The sequence below is a fragment of the Meleagris gallopavo genome, chromosome Z (genome assembly GCF_000146605.3).
Source record: "Meleagris gallopavo isolate NT-WF06-2002-E0010 breed Aviagen turkey brand Nicholas breeding stock chromosome Z, Turkey_5.1, whole genome shotgun sequence".
In the NCBI taxonomy this organism is placed as follows: Eukaryota; Metazoa; Chordata; class Aves; order Galliformes; family Phasianidae; genus Meleagris; species Meleagris gallopavo.
This window is the reverse complement of record NC_015041.2, coordinates 63,551,607-63,560,462: the sequence shown is the minus strand read 5'-3', so window position 1 is coordinate 63,560,462 and position 8,856 is coordinate 63,551,607. Positions and strand designations below refer to the sequence as shown.

Sequence of the window (8,856 nt, the reverse complement as noted above, 5' to 3'; positions counted from 1 at the left end):
TTTTTTTTTTGTCCTTGTATAAGGCCAAAGACCGTTTACTTTTTGCACTGGAGCCTGTATTGCCCTAAAATTCCAGCTGCTACTGAGGTGTCACCTCTCACATTCGCAACTGCAAGTCATTTTCTGAGATCCCTTTTCCCAGCTTTGCAGATACCAGTCCCTCACACATCTCACCAAATTTTGGTTGTCCTCTTCTTTGGTAAGCATGACTCACACAGGCATTCCCCTTCTAAAGCAACCTCAATGCTTCTTGTACTGAGCACTATTGAAATGAACTTCTTCCTTGCTCTGACTGCAAGCTACGATCCTAATGAGTTTTATTTTCTGCCTTCCAAGATGAGAATTTTATTTTATAGAATACTCACTTCTGGTGGAAAAGCCTAACAGATAAAAGCAGGTGAGATCATCACTTCAATATGACCATACGACTCCACCGTACTCAGCTGACATACTTTTATCTAAGTACAAATTGAACCAGGAACATTTCTCATTTAAGCCAATGTCTTGGCAACCCACAGAGGCAATTCAGTCACACATTATTGACTTTTACCATTTCTTTACCATCATCAGTTAGCTAAACAAAGGTGCCAAACTGTGAGGTCGCCAAGGCTCACATGCACGTTCTCTTATCTTGCCTGGTCAAAGTGACACAAACAAACCTCACAATCTTGTAAGCTCTACAGAGCCCCAAGCAAGAATTAAAGTACAGAGAATAAATACCAAATTCATAACAACATTCCTGCAAATTTCACAGCACAAATCCACAAACAGTCTATTGTTATTTCCAAATAAACTATAAACAAAATGGCCAAAGCACTGCATCGAGTTGCTGACCTGCCTAAAAGTCAGGAGGAAGCAATACTCCACAGGTTAAATCCACTAAAAAAGAAATACAGTCACAGAATGAATCCTAGAATGGCTTGACTTGGAAGGGACATTAAAGATCACGTACTTCCAACACCCTCCTGTGGGCAGGGCTGCAGGAACAGGGCACCACAGCTTCTCTGGGCAACTGCGCCAGGGCCTCACCAGTCCCTGAGCAAAGAGTTTCCTCCTAACATCTGATCTAAACCTCCTTTTTTAGTTTCCGGTTCCCTCTTGTCCTATCACTATCAGACCCTGTAAAAGAGTCAGTCTCTTTCCTGCCTACAAGCTCCCTTTAACACTGGAAGGCCACAGCAAGGTCTCCCCAAGCCTTTTCCAGGAAGAAAAAGCCCAGCTCCCTCAACCTTTCTTCACAGGTTATGTCATAAGCAACTTGCTGATGTTGTACTCGATCGCATTAACTGGGTCTCTGATGAAGGTACTGAAAACCATTGGGACCAAGACAGAACGCTGTGGAACACCGCTCATCACCAACATCCACCTGGACGTAGAGCCATTGACCACAGTCCTCTGCCTGCAACTATCCAGCCAATTCCTGCTCCATTGAACAGCTCACCCATGAAGTCCATATCTCTCCAATTTAGGGATAAGAATGTGGTGTGGGCCCATACTGAAGGCTTTGCGCAAGTAGATGACATCCTTTGTCCACTCATTCCATCACAGAAGGCCACCAGACCGTCTGCAGTAATCACTGCAGTGGATACAGATTAACTTGAGATTGCAACACAGAGTATTTATTCATTTCTTGCCTGCACCCAAATGTAAATATGCAGTGAGGTTAGCCAGCGTCTGCTTGTCAAACACTGGCTCAGTATGCAGGGGTCACAATGCACGGTCACAGCAACAGCTGAACATACAGACTGAAGAAAGCGCTGGATCTGCTGCCTGATGGCCTCCAAACTGTTTGCACAGAGGTCACATCTGAAATGGCGTTCTGCATGCACTCCCCCAGCAAGGCAGAAGTGCAAATGAAGAGCTTTCTCATGGTTACAGCCACAAGTCACCCACACAAGCCACACTCCTCCCGGCTCTGGAGGACAGCATTAATTGCTGCCTACACTCAGGTCTCTGATTAGCAAGACTCCCATTCCCCCACCCATTCCCCACCTCTGTACAATTCTGGACACTCTCTTGTGATTTCAGTGGTTTCACACGACTGATCTATCTGAGAAAATGGGTCAGAAGGGAAGCAAAATAAGTTTCCTTCAGACTGCTTTGCAGAGCAAAAGAAAACTATTTTAAATTCAGTTTAGGATCTTTAAGGCAACATAAATGTATAGTGGATCAGAAAGCTAAGAAAACAGATGATTTTACAGAACCAGATTTCAGAGCACAAGCATGTTAAGATGGGGGGTAGATTTTCCATAAAAGTTATAGCAAAAATAATTTCAGGCAAACACAGAGAAAAAGAGAAAACTAGCAAGAGAAACTTTTGGTTAGAGAAAAAAGACAAAGGTTAACAGAAAGTATCATAATAGAGAAGACCACCACAAACCCAACGAATTGCATAAAAACTGCTAGGTCTTCAAAAAGCTTCCGTCTCACAAAATCCATGCCTTTGTGACTGCATACTTGAAGTTGGATCTGGAATAAGGATGTTTAGCTTTTAAGCATTACCTATACAAATCTGCCTTTTTGCAGTATGGTAAATTTCACTTTCTTCAATCATAACCTACTAAAGTAGCAACGTTCCTTCCTTTTTACAGTCCCTTTCAAATATCAGCAGCCAGGATACAAATCCTCCTTACTTTAGCCCTTTCAAAGGTTGTATGATTTGTATAAAGTGAACAAGATGAACTACAATTTTACTTCACTGCTTCCTGTGCCAACTAACAGAGATTGGCAAACACTGGTCTTGTTTATATTAATGCCGAACATCTTTAAATCTAAACTCCTTCATTATTAACAGTTACCCATTCAGAGTGCTATGCCAATGCAGTTGCTCAGCACTGTGTCACTCACCTTCACATCCCACTGGGGTATGTTTTGAATTTTCACACAGACTGCACATCAGCTCCTCACAAGAAGTGTTTTCAGGCTCTCTCGTATCCCAGCTCCAGAACACTCTCCCCCACAGAAGTAAAAGTGCAGAAAGATTCTAAGCACAGGCATGGAAACCATGAATACCAAGAGGGGGAGATTTATTTGGACTAGGCCATAACTTTCCAAATATAAAACAAGGAAGCTGTTTTTCATGCACATAACACTTGCCCTTCCAAGCAGAGAATGAACTCTTAGCTAAAACAGCTGTTCCTTAAACTACCACTCGAAATTATACAGGAGGGTTCATATCTCTCCAGCAACGAAACTTTGTAGCATTCACACTAGCAAAATACGCGTACATCATCCTCACTCTATCTGTATTGAGTCCATCAATAAACTCATATTCACCATGATAGATCAGACATGTCCTTGCAACAACAGACTAGCAGGAGAATGGGTTGTGACGTACATGCAGATCTCTGTGGTAGACCACACCACTGGATGACCATCTCAGCAGTACGCTGTCCTGCTTTCAGCAGGACTAGAGTTACTTTTCTTCACAGTGGTTGGTATGATGCTGTGCTTTGGATTTAGGAGAAAAACAACACTGATACCGTATTGGTGTTTTAGTTGTTGCTGAGTGGTGCTTGTGCTGAATGAAAGCCTTTTCTGCTTCTCATCTGCCTTGCCAGTGAGGAGCTGAACTGCATAAGGAGCTGGGAGGGCAACAGAATCAGTCCAGCTGATCCAAATGGGTCAAAGGCATGTTCCACACCATATGAATTCATGATGAACCATAAAAAACTGTGGGCAATTGGCTGAACAGGCAGCCATTTTGCAGGACTGAGCAGGCATTTGTCAGTAGGTGGTGAGAACCTGCATTGTGCACCACTTCTTCTATTGTATACAGCTATTATTACTATTACTTTCCCCTCCTTTTCTGTCTCATCAAATTGCCTTTATCTCAACCAAAGAGTTACTGCCCCCTCGATTTTCTCTCCCGTCCCAGTGCAAGAAAGAGAGAGAACAGCTTGCTGGTGCTCAGCTGCCTGCTGGAGTAAAGCCACAACAAACCACTGGCTCTTTTATTTCATCTTTGGTATCTCAGTTATTGCACAATGTGGCCAATAACTTTGGCCAACAGGCCAATGTGATTGGCAAACAACTCTCCATCAAATTCAAAAAGCCACGGATGTCAGGTGAAGTTCTCAGTGACTGGAAAAAGGAAAAAGTCCCTTGAAGTTTTGAGAGAGAAAGGAAAGCCGGGGAAATACAGGCTGGTAAGCCTCACCACTCTGCTTGAGAAAATCGTGGAAGCTACAATAATACAATACAGGGATGATCTGGGACAACCAGCATGGCTTCACCAAGGTCAGATTGTGTCTCATCTACCTGGAGGCCTCCAATGATGGAGCGACAGCATCAGTGGACAAAGGAAGAGCAACTGATGTCACCTATCTAGACTTGTGCAAAGCCTTCAATACGATCCCACACCAAATTCTTATCTCTAAATTAGAAATGTATGGATTTGGATAGTTATTTAATGGGTAAAGGATTGGTTGGATACTTGCTGCCAGAGGGTTGTGGTGGATGGCTCTATGTCCAGGTAGATACAGGTGATGAGTGGTATCCCACTTGGGAATTTTCAACATCTTAGTCAATGGTATAGACAGAGGGATCAAGTGTACTCTCAGCAAGTTTTCTGATGACATCAAGATGAGTGCTGCATTTGACACAACAGATGGAAAGCATGCCATTCAAAGGGACCTAGACAAGGAAAGTGGATCCACAGGATCTTACTGAGATCCAACAAGGCAAAGTGCAAGGTGTTGCACTTGGGTCTGGGCAATCCCAAGTATGTGTACAGATCAGAAGAACTCACAGAGAGTAACCCTGGAAAAATGACCTGGGGGTTCTGATGAACGAAATCTATGGTTGGACTGCATGAGCTTGTAGGTCTTTTCCAACCTTGCTGTTTCTGTGATCCTGTGAAAAGCCTTAGAAGAGCCAACAGTTCACATTTGTAGCCCAAAAGGCCCACTGTATCATGGGCTGCATCAAAACAAGAGTGTCCAGTAGAGCAAGGGAGGTGACTGTCTGTGCTCTGCCCTTGTGAGGCCTTACCTGCAGTAATGCATACAAACCTAGGACCCGCAGCACAAGAAAGACATTGATCTCTTGGAATAGGTCCAGAGGAGGGCCACAATCATAACAGGAGGGCTAGAGCACCTGTCATCTAAGAAAGGTTGAGGGAGCTGGGTTTGTTCTGCCTGGAGAAGGCACTAACAAGACCTTGTTGTGGCCTTCAGTACATCTTATAACCTGGAGGGAGAACAAGTTTTTACATGGTCTGACAATGACAGGACAAGGTAGAACAGTTTTAAACAGAAGGAGGGGAGATTTTGATTAGATATTAGGAGGAAATTCTTCATCCAGAGGGTGGTGAGATTCTGGGACAGGTTGATCACAGAAGCTGTGGATGCCCCAAACCTGTAGGTGTTCAAAGCCAGGCTGGATGGGACACTGGGAAGGCTGATCTGGTGGCTGGCAACTCTGCTGAGAGGAGGGCATTGGAACTACATGATCTAAGCTTCTTTCAGAGCTATGCTGTTCCAGGATTCTAAGATTTTAAACATCAACTCATAAAATTAAACACCTAATGGTTTGACTGACTAAAGTAGACATCAATTAGTAAAAGTTATTTTCCCTTGGCGCTAGTAAATTGACTGTTACCAGTGGGAGGAATGAGTTAGCATAGAATCACCAATTAGGCAATTTAAAGTGGGCACCTTACAGGACACTAGACGGGTTAAACCCACCAAATGCAATGGTGGAAGACTTAGACCTGCAAGGATTATGGGAATCCATGAAGAAACTTGCAACTGAAAACTGGGGAAAGGAGAGGTTAACTGGCAGGACCGCTCTTGGGAAAAGGCAAAAGACATATGGATCACTCACAGCTGCAGCAGCACATACCACCTATGCTGAACCTGATCACATCTGTCCCATGTGTACCAACAGCTGTGATAACTGTTCCTTCTCCAGCCAGTACAAGTTGTTTACCTTAGTTTTGCCTACTCAGCTGGTTGACATTTTGTGTGCGTATGTGGATGAAAAAATCTGAGAGGAGCTGCTACAGAGCAGCAGATTACGGAGTTGTAAATCCATCAAGACAATATTGAGCATGCCACTTCTGACATCAGTAAGAATTATGTATCGCTGAAGAGCACTTCTCAAACCTACATTTACTGCTCTCCTCCCTAATAGAAAGTAAGTGTCTGCAATTTACACAGCTCTACTTACATTTTCATATTCTGCTCACCAATGGCCCTAATTGAAGGCATCGACAACTCAACTTTCAGTTTACCTAAGTTACAGATTTCTTACCCATGAATCAAGATCTGGAAAGTGGAAGAGCACGGAAAGCATTCTTGCCCGTGTTAGAACTGGATGATCTTCAAGGTCCCTTAATCCCACAACACCTCGTGGTTCTGTGATCAGGTCAAGTAGGCAAGAAACTTCAGTCATGTTGGAATTGCAACACGTTCTGTATGTACCTATCCTGCTTCAAAGAACATTTTAAGCACGTTGGCAGAAGTCTCCATGCTTGATATGGAAGGACAGCCTCTTCAGTATGAGTCAGGGATCCGCAGTAGTAACACTTCGGTAAGTAAATCCATTCACAATTCAAGTCAGTTTGGGTGTGAAGGGGGGGGGGGACACGACACAGATAGTTCTGTGATAGAAAAGAATCAGTTGAAAAATCCAAGTTGCTTAAGAAAAATGTTTTTGTTATCCTGGCATCTATAAAAAAAAAAAACAGAACACCAAAAAAAAAAAGAAATGGCCCAGCATTTGGATAAAGTTCAACACCACCACTAGAACAAGCAGAGTCTTGTTTTGTACTGTATCTAGCTATAATTACATTTGTATGCACACAGAACAGATGAGTACAACTACAGCTGCAATAAATACACAGGTTTCTTGTTCTGATTAAAAAAGCTCTTACTGTTTAATACTTGCTCTACCTGTGACAGATAAGGCCACTGTATAAGAACCATGCAGTGCTGCCCTGCTGTAAACTACCAGCAGTGAGACTTGAGTACTCTTAGAGCCCTCAGAAAGAATATGTTTCTTCATTGCACAGTGAAGTCCATAGCTACACAGATCCTTAAAGATAAGTCCACTAACTTTTTGACAGCTGAGAAACTCTTCTGCTGGTATAAACCATGCCGTTATTGTGCCTTGGAAGAAAATACAGCAATCTGTAATGGAGTTTATTTAAAACACTTTGCACAACATTTCAGGGAGCCCATTTCAACTTAAAGGCTCTAAAGGAACTTTGTCCTGGAACACAAGTGAGACCCTGAACTGCTGACTTAATTGCTTCCTCTTGATATCTAAACCTTTGACTGCAACACGAAAGCGCATACATTTTCAAAGCCACAATGTGCGACACTTCAAGCACAGTGGGAAGTGTGTATTCCTATAAAAGATATACTTCACTGGCTATCATAAACATTCTGAGGATTTCACTTTGTTAGCAGTGCAGTAGTACACGCACAGGATCTGAAGATTTAGTTCAGAGACTGTGTTTGTGAAATCAAGCCTCCGTCTTTTTACAGAAACTCCAGCTCCAAGCAGGCTGGAAGTTTAGATATGTCCAGTTTCAAGATATTAAACTCCCTCAAGTCATCCTTCTGGAAAGCAACTTCTTCCTCCCTCACTTTAGAAAGCACACTTTTTGCTCGAGGGATCATTGAAACATTTCTCATGCACACATCTCACCAGCTTTTGATGATCCAGGCAACCAGGCAAGTACACATTATCTAGTATCTTCAGATGGCCTCCAGAACACAATCTAACCATGAAGTTAACAAAATCCAGATCCTAATTAAGCAGGCAAGAGTGTTAAGGGAATGCTGTGTCAGCAGACTCTCCGGTGAGTGCCCCAGTTAAAACTAGACTTCTTTTTTTTTTTTTCCTGTAGAAAAACAAGCACCATTACACTTAAGAATAAAGGAAATCTTATTTGAGGTCACAGTACGCTGAAAATTGAATCTTTCAATATTTTCTTTTCCCCTTAAAGGGCAACTTTAACCTTTTTCCTACTTCTGTACAAACTTGCTGCTCACTTCCCCTATCTTGGCAGTCCTAGACTATTCATTAATATAAATGCAGCATGGACTAGTTTTAACAAAGAATTAGCTTTCAGTGTTAGTACAAAATATATATATATCCAGGGGCACATGCAGAAGCATGTTCCTAACAATAAGTTAACATGGAAGCACTGCAAGAGAGTGGAAATACAGAGCTCAGTAAGCACCTGGAAAAGTTTAGCCTGAAATTCAGTTTCAGAATGGGGGATTAAAAAAGGCATTTTGTTATGGGGGATTAAAAAAACATTTTGTTACTGTTTTTGTTTTGTTTCAAAAGCCTCATGTGAAGGTTGGAAGGATGAGCATGAGGAAGGAAAACAAATTGGGGGTACTGTCAATTAGCCCTCTCCTCATTACAGAACCATCACTTGAGTTCTGTCAACTTCTGCCTCTGCACCCATTGGAGTCTTTCTGTGTGAACTTCCACTGTTTCAGAACAATCACAAATGGGTAGGTGGAAGGATGAAGAACTGATGAAAGAATTATTAATGTTGTGAAACAAATCTGGCACCATGAGGTCCTAATTTTTCAGATCATGGCAAATTGCACTCTGGAAATACAGCAAGAGATTTCTCTTTAATACATCTCCAGCTTAGAATCTCAGCAACTATTTGACTGTTCATGCAGACAAATCCAACTTTCAAATCCCTTGGTTTCAGTATGCAAGCAGCAGAACAACTGAGTATCTGATAAAATTTCATCAATTCCAGCCAGCCATTACAAGAGCTTGCTAGCCACAATCCCAGAGGAACCAAATGAAGTTTCAACAACACATTTCTAATCAGCTTTCTCAGAACAGATTTCCACAGAAAAAAACAGAAGAAAAAAA

General features: G+C 42.3%; 1 long non-coding RNA gene across 1 annotated transcript; it reads right to left on the bottom strand.

Annotated features, from left to right (window-relative positions):
• Positions 1-8,850, bottom strand: LOC116217557. Its single transcript, XR_004162243.1, has 2 exons — positions 7,657-8,850; positions 1-6,604 (listed from the first exon to the last, which is right to left on the bottom strand). It is a non-coding gene; the product is annotated as an uncharacterized LOC116217557 (long non-coding RNA).
• Positions 8,851-8,856: the final 6 nt, after the last annotated feature.